General features: G+C 41.7%; 1 protein-coding gene across 9 annotated transcripts in view; it reads right to left on the reverse strand.

Annotated features, from left to right (window-relative positions):
• The window catches only part of LOC115135594 (signal-induced proliferation-associated 1-like protein 1), a 46,294-nt gene that overhangs the window by 27,274 nt on the left and 4,030 nt on the right, over positions 1-14,990 (reverse strand). For 2 of the 9 annotated variants that reach the window (XM_029670448.2, XM_029670446.2), the window contains exon 1: positions 770-2,955. The exons of the other annotated variants lie outside the window; for them this stretch is intronic. The gene's annotated coding sequence lies outside the window, so the exon portion shown is untranslated. Of the gene's footprint in view, positions 1-769; positions 2,956-14,990 lie in introns of those variants that run through there. 9 annotated transcript variants of the gene reach the window in all.

Consider the following 14,990-nt stretch of genomic DNA (forward strand, 5'->3'; position numbering starts at 1 on the left):
TGATAAAGGGAAGCTTTAACTAGTCCAGTACTGTATGTGATGTTCTCTAACTGCCCCAGTGAGACTTCTGGTTCAACTACGCAATAGGGGTCTACGGTGACCACAGCTTCCTCCTCATGTCACTTCTGTGCATAGCTGCAGAGGTTCACTTCTCCATCCTCCACAGACTACTATCCAACATGTCTGGTGGTTTCTGTGTCTAACAGGGTAACGAGTGACTCTGTTGACTGTATCAAAGTTATAGGGAGAGTGTTTCCCCCACCCTAAAGGCCATGTGAACTAACCTAGTTCTTCGGTCACATCTGTCACTTCCTCTGAACCAAATTCAATATATTTTTTTTGTTAGATCTGCATTTGGGTTTTCGTTCAAACAAAAGGTAGAGCACAGGTTGTAAGCTTTGCAACTTCATAGAAAATTGGTTAATGTTTTTCATTTGAAACACCTAGGAAGGAAAGCTTTAAAGGGGCATTTAAAAAAAAAATTTAACTTCATATTCATAATTTCCAGCACCAACCCAACAACCCTTATCTTCCTCTATATATTTTATTACAAAACCTAGAAACGTGCACATTTCACAAATGTTGATGTTGGGGTGGTGCTGGAGATGATACATTTGAAGTTGGAAAATTGTGAAATGTCCCTTTAAGAGTTCAATACGCATACTTCACTATATTGTACGCATAAAGTTCATATTACAGTACATCACAATAACCTACAAATTACAGTATTTTTCCTCTCCTATCAAAAGATTAAGCAAAGGGGGATTACCCGAAACATGCAGCCAAGGGATTAAAAGGCTCTCCAGGACTTTCTGAAGATTGGGAGCGTTCATCATGACAGTTCAGCGGGCCCATTTCACAGTCCACACATCCTCACATGAAACCAGAGAGCAGAGCAGTCTCAGTGCCTCAGAAGTCAAACCAGGCATGCACTGCCTCACTACATCATTAAGCTAGGACAACTGGTGTTTGATGCGGTGTCTAACCATGCTGACAGAACACTGCTAGCAGTGAGTGGCTGCTAATGATCTCAGATCTCAGCCTCTATCCCGAGTATCTTGGCTCTCTGTGTGACCTGTGTTGAACCAGTCTTTATAACAGGACTGTGCTGTCAGCCCCTTGGTACTTTAACAGACTTCCTTTACAGGTACTACAGTATGCCTGTGTCAGACGTGGGTTGCAATACTATTTCAGGTATTCCAATTACTTTCAAAGACATTTGGAAGTAAGAATTAAGATATTTTTCAAGTAGTTACTTGAAATACTTAAATATACTGACTCAAATACACCCTCGTTCATGGTATTTGAAATAATTTATTTGAAAACAGGTCTAGTCTGTGTTGGGCTCATGTTTTCTAGTGTTTTTTCACAAGCACTGCTCTGACCTCAGTGCTTCGGAGGCATGAGTGTTCAGCGCAGTGGGGTCGCCATCCTGTTTGGTGTACATGCTAGACCCAGGACAAGGCTCCAGGGTGTGTGCTGTCCGGATGTTACTGTGAAAGGGGAGTCATAGGGCTGCCATGGTGACCATACGCCCACTTTAGGGAAGCCGTGTTTCCAGGAACACTTTTCTCTGACCCCTCCTCCCTTTTGAGACTCTGCGTCCTGTGATGTCACCTGCATCCTGACCTTACTAGCCCTCAGAGGAAGGGTGTCATCATCATATCTCCCCCTCCCATCATGGCTAACTGGACTGTTGTATCAGAGAGCGGAGACCAGGCTGACTTCAGCCCTACCAACCATAAGTCTCTGTTCAACTCCTGACCTACATCTCACAATGAAGATTACATCTGATGCGGTTTTATTAAGCTCCTACTCATCAGCAAATCGTTTTGAGGGGGAAAAACAGCAACCACAAAAGCATTTATGAATAAATGATATATTGTATTTGGTGTAGCCTACAGTAGGGTCCATGCTTGAAATGTATTTCCTTCAGGCCCAGCTCTGGGGGGGACAAAACTCGCCATAGGCAGCCATTCAATGTGATCAATGACCAGGATTGGTATCCGCCCCATGGCCATATCAGACCTATCAGGTGACAAACGGGTTCTTTATGGAAGGTTTCATCAAATCCTTGATGGGCTCATAGTTACTATGTCTGTATAAGATAGAAACGGGTCCCTGTGTTATTAAACCAGCTATATGCCAGTACTGACGATGCAATCTGCCGTTGAAAATATCTGACTCCCCTGACCTGTTTCTGTTTCTGGCTCATGGTTCTCCACGCACATGTGGGATTAAAATTATCTCTTGAAATTGGGAGCAGGACAGATTACTATCATAACTCAAACCAAAGGCCATCAAGAGTATGTATTTCTGTACTTCTGGAATGATTTAAAAAACCCTCATTAGAACTGCAGAGAAGTGCGATACGATAACAAGGATTCCAAGCATACGTGTCACTAGACCTCAGAGCAACATCGTGTGTTATACAATTTTCCTCATTGCATACTAGTATTCTATGCTGAATCACAGTACTGCCACCAGCTCTGCAACCTCTGTCCTCCAAAACACAGTACTGACTGCTACACAATCTCTGTCCTCCAAAACACAGTACTGACTGCTACGCAATCTCTGTCCTCCAAAACACAGTACTGACTGCTACGCAATCTCTGTCCTCCAAAACAAAGTACTGACTGCTACACAATCTCTGTCCTCCAAATCACAGTACTGACTGCTACGCAACCTCTGTTCTCCAAAACACAGTACTGACTGCTACGCAACCTCTGTCCTCCAAAACACAGTACTGACTGCTACGCAATCTCTGTCCTCCAAATCACAGTACTGCCACCAGCTCTGCAACCTCTGTCCTCCAAAACACAGTACTGACTGCTACGCAACCTCTGTCCTCCAAAACACAGTACTGACTGCTACGCAACCTCTGTCCTCCAAAACACAGTACTGACTGCTACGCAATCTCTGTCCTCCAAAACACAGTACTGACTGCTACACAATCTCTGTCCTCCAAATCACAGTACTGACTGCTACGCAACCTCTGTCCTCCAAAACACAGTACTGACTGCTACGCAATCTCTGTCCTCCAAAACACAGTACTGACTGCTACGCAACCTCTGTCCTCCAAAACACAGTACTGACTGCTACGCAACCTCTGTCCTCCAAAACACAGTACTGACTGCTACGCAATCTCTGTCCTCCAAATCACAGTACTGCCACCAGCTCTGCAACCTCTGTCCTCCAAAACACAGTACTGACTGCTACGCAACCTCTGTCCTCCAAAACACAGTACTGACTGCTACGCAACCTCTGTCCTCCAAAACACAGTACTGACTGCTACGCAATCTCTGTCCTCCAAATCACAGTACTGCCACCAGCTCTGCAACCTCTGTCCTCCAAAACACAGTACTGCCACCAGCTCTGCAACCTCTGTCCTCCAAAACACAGTACTGCCACCAGCTACGCAACCTCTGACCTCCAAATAACAGTACTGCCACCAGCTACGCAACCTCTGACCTCCAAATCACAGTGATTGGTGCTTACGATACGTTAGGGCCTAAATCGACTATTAGGGATGATTGATTTAGGAAAATTGAGCTAATTAACCGTGTGTTCTCACTGTGCCCAGCAGCCAATCCCAGGGCCTGTTATTGATCCCAGCTCTGCCTGATACATTTGGATTCACACTGCATAACTACCATGTCATTGGAAACACAAAACGGGCTTCAAAGACTAAAAACAGCCAGTGGGTGTGTTATTGCACACAAAATTGGTTTCAGGAAATAAAGTAATCCCAATGCTGCTACTCCCTCACACTTCCTCCAATCACCCTTCATCCTTCCCTTTTGCTTCTGCCCGCTGAGTAGGGTCTGGGCCAGGTCCAGAGCCTGCTAAGTGATTGGTTCTGGCACACTCATTTTGTCCCACATTTTATCTCGGTTTTGATTTATTACTTAGAGTTAGCAGATGTCTGTCTGAGTTGTTGGTCTCCAAAGACACATAGTTCGTCTACTCAATAGATTGACTTTAGAGTAGAGGTTAGCTGTCAAGGTGGCAGAGAGGAAGGAGGCAAGTGGAAAGGTTCTTAGGACCACCCTGTACAGGATCACATGATCGTGTCTCAGAGGTCAGATGTTGATCTGAGGAGTGGAAATTGACAGATGATACCATGATGGTAATGAGGATAACAGGTAGTCTCCCTGACTGCTTCTGGCACGTCTCCAGGCTGAGTCAGGGCAGTCAGTGGGAGTGCAAATACACAACCCTCCCTGCCTTCCACACATGCTTCTTATCACTTCCCAACCTTTTACTGTTCTGCCTTATTATTATTGGACCATTCTGGTCATTTATGAACATTTGAACATCTTGGCCATGTTCTGTTATAATCTCCACCCGGCACAGCCAGAAGAGGACTGGCCACCCCACATAGCCTGGTTCCTCTCTAGGTTTCTTCCTAGGTTTTGGCCTTTCTAGGGAGCTTTTCCTAGCCACCGTGCTTCTACACCTGCATTGCTTGCTGTTTGGGGATTTAGGCTGGGTTTCTGTACAGCACTTTGAGATATCAGCTGATGTACGAAGGGCTATATAAATTAATTTGATTTGATTTACCTTCCTACCCTCGTGAGTTTAAAGTATATGTCACACTGGACACACAAAGGAAGTAAAAAAAATTCTAAAAAGATTGTCACCTCTCATTTCCAATGTCATTTTGCTAAGCCTTTAATGTCACCTTGCAGAGTGTGTTTGGCTGCTGTCTGCCTGTGTCCTCCAGTGGGGGACATTGTGACAGAGTGTACTGGGCATCTGTTTCTGCTGTTGGTCTGTGGAGGTCAAGCCCACCTTTAGGCTGTGCTGATGTTAGCATCTGCTGAAGACAACTAAAAACAGATTCATTTTTGAGAGGAGGCTGTCCTCCCGCAAATACGTCCTTCAGAAATGGAACATATGTCTGTCGTGCTATCAATTATTAATGAGGGGGAAAAGATGGGGCTAGAGTTAGACAGTGTTGAATAATTCATGAGGCAGCCCCCCCCAAGCCCACTCTCTGACCATGGGACTTGGGCCTGGGCCGTCCAAAACATCACCTATACATTTTGTTGTCACAAAGAACTGTACACAGACGTGTGTACTGCCATATCGTGTGTGTATGTGTGTGTGACTTCTAAAAATATGTGTGTGAGAAAGCTCCAATTTAGTCATCTGAAGTTTTGGATTCGATACTGTAAAACAGTCTTCAGTTTTTATAAGTCCCTTCCTCTTTGGAAATCTCTGATACCAAAGAAGTGTGTGTGTGTGTGTGTGTGTGTGTGTGTGTGTGTGTGTGTGTGTGTGTGTGTGTGTGGAAACAAAAGTATTATTCTGATCATTGATAAAACATATTGCATCTGCGTATTGAATCACATATATGTACAATATGTCATGAACTAAGCATGTTTAAATCTGATGTTACCTCCTATTTCAGTGAAAGAAGGCCAGAAAGAGGAAGTTGGTTCAGAAATGGCTCTTTCCATAACATTGTCTGTGCATCTAACCCTGACTTCCTCTTTTACTGAAACTACCAACTAAAAGAATTATGATCAGGGGCGTAGGAGCGACTCTGACAAGGGGACACATTTCGCTAAACATAAGTTTACACCTGGTTATGGGCTTAAAAAAAGAGGCACACTCCAGGATATAAATAAAAAATGCAATAAAAAGGTTTTAAATGCTAATTTCTAGTCACTTTTGAGAAAAGGATACAGACAAATCGTAGCCCTTTCCTGCAGTAAAATGACCTCGTAGCCTCATCATTTCAGTTTTGTTGTATGTCACATTTAATATTGGGATGCAAACATAAAATGTAATACATTTCAACTCTATAACTGACATGGTACAGGTGTCTTCTTTTTTCTTAAGCCCTTGACCATGTGTGTGAGGTATATACTTTTGTTTCAAAGTAGATTTCAAAGTTACTTTACCCGGTGCATTGAGTAATGATGGTGGTGCTGCACAGTGCTGTTTCTATCACTCACACGCACTGCCACACTGCTTGTAACAAACCGAGAGTGAGAATGAAGCAGTCAGTGGGGGCGGGGCAAGTGACTGCAGTGGAGGCCATTTCAAAATAAAAATCCCTCAATGAATGTGGTGACTTCTCTCACGTGTTTTACCTGCTTCTAACATTGGGGGGTGGGGTAGACCCCCCACCCGGCTCCTACGCCCTTGGGGATGATACATCTTTGTCCCTCTCACTCCATGCCATCTTACATTATTATGGTCATCAATCACCACTGTGATAAAGCATTTGAACATTTTCACTATGGTATTGGTCATTCGCATGCTCAAAGGACTTTATTGTGTGGGTATATGGGAGTGCATGGCATGCGTGCAAGAGTTGGTCGGAGTGAATGTGTCTGTGTCGTTCTTTGTGTGCCTTTGCTGACTCTATGAAAGAGTGTAAAAGCCACAGTGGCAGGAAGAACAGCTGTCCCTCTGCAACTGCACTGTGTGATTCTGCCCGTGACTTTCTATCTCTGTGCGTGTGTGTGGGGGTGTGCACTTGTGTGTGCAGGCGTGTGTGGGGGGGTGTATGTGTGTGACAGAAATGAGAGGGGAACTGACCCTCACGTCATCACTGCTGCTATTATGTGAAGCTGAACTGCACACTGTTCTTCCTCTCCTATCTGTGCAGCTGGCTCTGAGGCCGAGAGACTGTCCACCAATAGCATTTCTAGCAGTCTGAACTGTCACCCCTACCCTGTCCTCTCAGAGAGGAAGAGACACTGGCCTCCCTCACTTCCTCACTATCCCCGCTATTGTGCTTCGAAATTAAGCCTGGTCCTCCTGAAACGGCTGCACCGCCTACACTCTCTTTCTCTCTCTCTCTCTCTCTCTCTCTCTCTCTCTCTCTCTCTCTCACACACACACACCTACCCAGCTAAGCTCTGCGTATGACCCCAAATTCTTTAATTATGAGTCTCTACTCTAACCACCCCTATGAGACCTAATGTTGATTGGTTAAATTTAACTTGTGTTTTGTCCCTAAAACAACACCAGCTGCACCAGGTTCTGTTCTCTTGTAACCAATGTTCTGCATGACATTGTATTTGTGTATATTAGGGATCCAAGACAGAAGCTACTCTTCCTGGGGTCCAAACACACCAAAGCATCCACATTACATATAAAACAGTGAACTATGTTTGTACTGAATGAGATAAAGATAAAACAGTACATCATGTAAGATCTCTACACCACCACATATCCTCAACACAAAATGTTCACCATACAACAATACTTCCATTCAACAATATCACAATGTGTGTCACGCCCTGACCTTAGAGATCCTTTTTATGTCTCTATTTGGTTTGGTTAGGGTGTGATTTGGGGTGGGTATTCTATGTTCTATTATTTGTATTTCTATGTTTTGGCCGGGTAGGGTTCTCAACCAGGGACAGCTGTCTATCGTTGTCTCTGATTGAGAACCATACTTAGGTAGCCCTTTTTCCCACCTGTCTTTGTGGGAAGTTGACTTTGTTTATGGCACATAGCCTTTAGCTTCACGGTTTGTTTTGTAGTGTTTATTGTTTTGTTCGGCGTCTTTTCATTCTAATAAAGAAAATGTACGCTGATCACTCTGCACCTTGGTCCAGTTCTTTCAACGGCCGTGACAATGTGTGCGTATGCATGTGTCTGTACCTTTGTGTGTCTCTTCACAGTCCCCGTTGTTCCATCAGGTGTATTTGTACCTGCTTTTTAAATCTGACTCTACTGCTTGCATCAGTTACCTGATGTGGAATAGAGTTCTATGTAATCAAATCCAAGTTTATTTGTCACGTGCGCCAAATACAATAGGTGTAAACCTTACAGTGAAATGCTTACTTACAGGCTCTAACCAATGGTGCGGGGGAAAAAGGCATGTGTAGTTAAGTAAAGAAATAAAACAACAAAAAGACATTTGAAAAAAGAGTAGCAAGGCTATATTCAGACACCTGTTAGTCAGGCTTATTGAGGTAGTATGTAGGTATCGTTAAAGTGACTGCATATATGAACAGAAAGTAGCAGAAGCGTAAAAAGAGGGGTTAGCGGGTGGTGGGACACAATGCAGATAGCCTGGTTAGCCAATGTGCGGGAGCACTGGTTGGTCGGGCCAATTTAGGTAGTATGTACATGAATGTATAGTTAAAGTGACTATGCATATAAGATAAACAGAGAGTAGCAGCAGCGTAAAAGAGGGGTTGGCTCTATGTAGTACTGTGCGCCTCCCATAGTCTGTTCTGGACTTGGGGACTGTGAAGAGACCTCTGGTGGTATGTCTTGTGGGGTATGCATGAGTGTCCGAGCTGGGTGCTAGTAGTTTAAACAGACAGCTGGGTGCATTCAGCTTGTCAACACTTCTTACAAAAACAAGTAGTGATGAAGTCAATCTCTCATCCACTTTGAGCCATGAGAGACGTACATACATGTTATTAATGTTAGCTCTACGTGTATGTTTAAGGGCCAGCCGTGCTGCCCTGTTCTGAGCCAACTGTAATTTTCTCAAGTCCCTCTTTGTAGCATCTGACCACACTACTGAACAGGTGTCAAGGTGTGACAAAACTAGGGCCTGTACGACCTGCCTTGTTGATAGTGTTGTTAAAAAGGCAGGCAGAGCCGTGCTTTATTATGGACAGACTTCTCCCCATCTTAGCTACTGTAGTATCAACATGTTTGACCACGCCAGTTTACAAACCAGGGTTACTCAGAGCAGTTTAGTCACCTCAACTTGCTCAATTTCCACATTATTCATTACGAGATGTAGTTGAGGTTTAGGGTTCAGTGAATGATTTGTCCCAAATACAATGTTTTTAGTTTTGGAAATATTTAAGACTAACTTATTCCCTGCCACCCACTCTGAAACTAACTGCAGCTCTTTGTTAAGTGTTGCAGTCATTCCTGTCGCTGTAGTAGCTGATGTGTATAGTGTTGAGTCCTCTGCATACATAGACACACTGGCCTTACTCAAAGCCAGTGGCATGTCGTTAGTAAAGTTTGAGAAAAGCAAGGGGCCTAAACAGCTACCCCGGTGACTGACTGAGAGGACAGTGGTCACGGTTGCCTGTCTTCCACCTCATAGGTAGATACCTGGCATCAGACAAGCCATCCTGCTGCTCTCTCTAGCCTCAACATCAAGTTATGGCTCCGTCTCCCCTATGTACTCTGTACATTGCCCTGGAACTACATGCCAATATGCGAACTGTGCTTGATGACACAAGCTAATTTTGCTCATTTCCGTGTGCAGGCTACATCTGCTTGTGTGTGTCATGCTTCATAGTTCAACCATCAGAGTGTAACCAAGCCATTAATGCCTCTTTAAGGAAGTGGAGAGCGAGAAAGAGACTGTAACCCAAGCACATTGATTTAGTTGAAATCAATGGCATGAGCTTTTGTAAGGTATGATAGTAAAGTAAACAGACACAAAAGCTACTCTCTGGTTGGATTTGGAATAATATTGGGGGTGGAACTGGAGCTGAGTATCAGTGTAGTAACTAAGGGACGATAAGTCATGATAATGACTACCTAAAGGAGAGGATCAGTGTAGTAACTAAGTGATGATAAGTCATGATAATGACTAAAGATGAGTATCAGTGTAGTAACTAAGTGATGATAAGTAATGTTAATGACTAACTAAAGATGAGTATCAGTGTAGTAACTAAGTGATGATAAGTAATGATAATGACTAAAGGAGAGGATCAGTGTAGTAACTAAGTGATGATAAGTCATGATAATGACTAACTAAAGGAGAGGATCGGTGGAGTAACTAAGTGATGATAAGTCATGATAATGACTACCTAAAGGAGAGGATCAGTGTAGTAACTAAGTGATGATAAGGAATGATAATGACTAACTAAAGGAGAGGATCGGTGGAGTAACTAAGTGATGATAAGTCATGATAATGACTACCTAAAGGAGAGGATCAGTGTAGTAACTAAGTGATGATAAGTCATGATAATGACAAAAGGAGAGGATCGGTGCAGTAACTAAGTGACGATAAGTAATGATAATGACTAACTAAAGGAGAGGATCAGTGTAGTAACTAAGTGATGATAAGTTGTGATAATGACAAAAGGAGAGGATCGGTGCAGTAACTAAGTGTTGATAGGTAATGATAATGTCTAAAGGAGAGGATCAGTGTAGTAACTAAGTGACGATAAGTAATGATAATGACTAACTAAAGGAGAGGATCAGTGTAGTAACTAAGTGATGATAAATCGTGATAATGACTAAGGAGAGGATCAGTGTAGTAACTAAGTGATGACAAGTCATAATAATGACTAAAGGAGAGGATCAGTGTAGTAACTAAGTGATGACAAGTCATGATAATGACTAACTAAAGGAGAGGATCAGTGTAGTAACTAAGTGATGATAAGTCATGATAATGACAAAAGGAGAGGATCGGTGCAGTAACTAAGTGACGATAAGTAATGATAATGACTAACTAAAGGAGAGGATCAGTGTAGTAACTAAGTGATGATAAGTTGTGATAATGACAAAAGGAGAGGATCGGTGCAGTAACTAAGTGTTGATAGGTAATGATAATGTCTAAAGGAGAGGATCAGTGTAGTAACTAAGTGACGATAAGTAATGATAATGACTAACTAAAGGAGAGGATCGGTGTAGTAACTAAGTGATGATAAGTTGTGATAATGACAAAAAGGAGAGGACCGGTGCAGTAACTAAGTGTTGATAGGTAACGATAATGTCTAAAGGAGAGGATCGGTGTAGTAACTAAGTGACGATAAGTAATGATAATGACTAACTAAAGGAGAGGATCAGTGTAGTAACTAAGTGATGATAAGTCATGATAATGACTAAGGAGAGGATCAGTGTAGTAACTAAGTGATGACAAGTCATAATAATGACTAAAGGAGAGGATCAGTGTAGTAACTAAGTGATGACAAGTCATGATAATGACTAACTAAAGGAGAGGATCAGTGTAGTAACTAAGTGATGATAAGTCGTGATAATGACTAACTAAAGGAGAGGATCAGTGTAGTAACTAAGTGATGATAAGGCATGATAATGACTACCCAAAGGAGAGTATCGGAGCTTGCTAGTGCACTATGCTCAGTGTTTCTGACCTAGCTATGAGGCCCCCCACCTCAGTCTGTGAGGTCACATCCCGTCTGTGTGTTTCCTGTGCGGTGGCTGTCTGAGCCGAGGATCAGTGTAGTAACTAAGTGATGATAAGTAATGATAATGACTAAAGGAGAGGATCAGTGTAGTAACTAAGTGATGATAAGTCATGATAATGACTAAAGATGAGTATCAGTGTAGTAACTAAGTGATGATAAGTAATGTTAATGACTAACTAAAGATGAGTATCAGTGTAGTAACTAAGTGATGATAAGTAATGATAATGACTAAAGGAGAGGATCAGTGTAGTAACTAAGTGATGATAAGTCATGATAATGACTAACTAAAGGAGAGGATCGGTGGAGTAACTAAGTGATGATAAGTCATGATAATGACTACCTAAAGGAGAGGATCCGTGTAGTAACTAAGTGATGATAAGTCATGATAATGACAAAAGGAGAGGATCGGTGCAGTAACTAAGTGACGATAAGTAATGATAATGACTAACTAAAGGAGAGGATCAGTGTAGTAACTAAGTGATGATAAGTTGTGATAATGACAAAGGAGAGGATCGGTGCAGTAACTAAGTGTTGATAGGTAATGATAATGTCTAAAGGAGAGGATCAGTGTAGTAACTAAGTGACGATAAGTAATGATAATGACTAACTAAAGGAGAGGATCAGTGTAGTAACTAAGTGATGATAAATCGTGATAATGACTAAGGAGAGGATCAGTGTAGTAACTAAGTGATGACAAGTCATAATAATGACTAAAGGAGAGGATCAGTGTAGTAACTAAGTGATGACAAGTCATGATAATGACTAACTAAAGGAGAGGATCAGTGTAGTAACTAAGTGATGATAAGTCATGATAATGACAAAAGGAGAGGATCGGTGCAGTAACTAAGTGACGATAAGTAATGATAATGACTAACTAAAGGAGAGGATCAGTGTAGTAACTAAGTGATGATAAGTTGTGATAATGACAAAAGGAGAGGATCGGTGCAGTAACTAAGTGTTGATAGGTAATGATAATGTCTAAAGGAGAGGATCAGTGTAGTAACTAAGTGACGATAAGTAATGATAATAACTAACTAAAGGAGAGGATCGGTGTAGTAACTAAGTGATGATAAGTTGTGATAATGACAAAAGGAGAGGACCGGTGCAGTAACTAAGTGTTGATAGGTAACGATAATGTCTAAAGGAGAGGATCGGTGTAGTAACTAAGTGACGATAAGTAATGATAATGACTAACTAAAGGAGAGGATCAGTGTAGTAACTAAGTGATGATAAGTAATGATAATGACTAACTAAAGGAGAGGATCAGTGTAGTAACTAAGTGATGATAAGTCGTGATAATGACTAAGGAGAGGATCAGTGTAGTAACTAAGTGATGACAAGTCATGATAATGACTAACTAAAGGAGAGGATCAGTGTAGTAACTAAGTGATGATAAGTCATGATAATGACAAAAGGAGAGGATCGGTGCAGTAACTAAGTGACGATAAGTAATGATAATGACTAACTAAAGGAGAGGATCAGTGTAGTAACTAAGTGATGATAAGTTGTGATAATGACAAAAGGAGAGGATCGGTGCAGTAACTAAGTGTTGATAGGTAATGATAATGTCTAAAGGAGAGGATCAGTGTAGTAACTAAGTGACGATAAGTAATGATAATGACTAACTAAAGGAGAGGATCGGTGTAGTAACTAAGTGATGATAAGTTGTGATAATGACAAAAAGGAGAGGACCGGTGCAGTAACTAAGTGTTGATAGGTAACGATAATGTCTAAAGGAGAGGATCGGTGTAGTAACTAAGTGACGATAAGTAATGATAATGACTAACTAAAGGAGAGGATCAGTGTAGTAACTAAGTGATGATAAGTCGTGATAATGACTAAGGAGAGGATCAGTGTAGTAACTAAGTGATGACAAGTCATAATAATGACTAAAGGAGAGGATCAGTGTAGTAACTAAGTGATGACAAGTCATGATAATGACTAACTAAAGGAGAGGATCAGTGTAGTAACTAAGTGATGATAAGTCGTGATAATGACTAAGGAGAGGATCAGTGTAGTAACTAAGTGATGACAAGTCATAATAATGACTAAAGGAGAGGATCAGTGTAGTAACTAAGTGATGACAAGTCATGATAATGACTAACTAAAGGAGAGGATCAGTGTAGTAACTAAGTGATGATAAGTCATGATAATGACTACCCAAAGGAGAGTATCGGAGCTTGCTAGTGCACTATGCTCAGTGTTTCTGACCTAGCTATGAGGCCCCCCACCTCAGTCTGTGAGGTCACATCCCGTCTGTGTGTTTCCTGTGCGGTGGCTGTCTGAGCCGAGGATCAGTGTAGTAACTAAGTGATGACAAGTCATAATAATGACTAAAGATGAGTGTCAGTGTAGTAACTAAGTGATTATAAGGAACGTTAATGACTAACTAAAGATGAGTATCAGTGTAGTAACTAAGTGATGATAAGTAATGATAATGACTAAAGGAGAGAATCAGTGTAGTAACTAAGTGATGATAAGTCATGATAATGACTAAAGGAGAGGATCAGTGTAGTAACTAAGTGATGATAAGTCATGATAATGACTAACTAAAGGAGAGGATCAGTGTAGCATCTAAGTGATGATAAGTCATGATAATGACTACAGGAGGGGATCAGTGTAGTAACTAAGTGATGATAAGTCATGATAATGACTACCCAAAGGAGAGAATCAGTGTAGTAACTAAGTGATGATAAGTCATGATAATGACTAAAGGAGGGGATCAGTGTAGTAACTAAGTGTTGATAAGTAATGATAATGTCTTAAGAGAGGATCAGTGTAGTAACTAAGTGATGATAAGTAATGATAATGACTAACTAAAGGAGAGGATCGGTGTAGTAACTAAGTGATGATAAGTCATGATAATGACAAAAGGAAAGGATTAGTGCAGTAACTAAGTGATGATACGTCATGATAATGACTAAAGGAGGGGATCAGTGTAGTAACTAAGTGTTGATAAGTAATAATAATGTCTAAAGGAGAGGATCAGTGTAGTAACTAAGTGATGATAAGTCACGATAATGACTCAAGGAGAGGATCAGTGTAGTAACTAAGTGATGATAAATCATGATAATGACAAAAGGAGAGGATTAGTGCAGTAACTAAGTGATGATAAGTCATGATAATGACTAAAGGAGAGTATCGGAGCTTGCTAGTGCACTATGCTCAGTGTTTCTGACCTAGCTATGAGGCCCCCCACCTCAGTCTGTGAGGTCACATCCCGTCTGTGTGTTTCCTGTGCGGTGGCTGTCTGAGCCGAGCCTCAGGGGCACACACAAGGGCAGGACAGACAGGCGTGAAGCAGATCTGCCAGTGCCACAGCTAACCGCTTCTCATTGGTAACCCTGTTTCTTTCTCTCTCTCTTTACTGCCAATGCCATTAACATGCAAACACAGCCAGTTTCACAATGACTCTTCCCCTCTTCTTGACTGTAGCATGACATAGTATGAAGTGCTTTTTCCACATGGCTAGAGCAGTAATGATTTTCACTATATTGTATGTATCTACCCATTGATGTGATATTGTGGCAATGTTCCTGAGGTGTTTTCCCCTGACAGATTCTCTGTGCAGGGTTGTTTTCTACCTTTTTGATCTATCTTTGCTCAGGATGGGGAAGTAGTGATGTCGTGGGAGTGTATTGAGTTAGATGTCTTTTCAGCACCACTGAATGTCACTGAGTGCACTTCTCCTATAATGGGAATTGGAACAACGAAGACAGTAGGTGTTTGTGTGTGTTTTTTAGTGTATGTATGATATAACTGGTTGATTAATAATACTGACGACAGCAAACTCCACACACACACTGCCTACAGTATTTCTGACTAGTGGGTTATTTACAGTATGCAAATCTCTATCAAGGGATCAACATGTGACATGACCAACCA

This window comes from Oncorhynchus nerka, linkage group LG10, assembly GCF_034236695.1.
Source record: "Oncorhynchus nerka isolate Pitt River linkage group LG10, Oner_Uvic_2.0, whole genome shotgun sequence".
Taxonomy (NCBI): Eukaryota; Metazoa; Chordata; class Actinopteri; order Salmoniformes; family Salmonidae; genus Oncorhynchus; species Oncorhynchus nerka.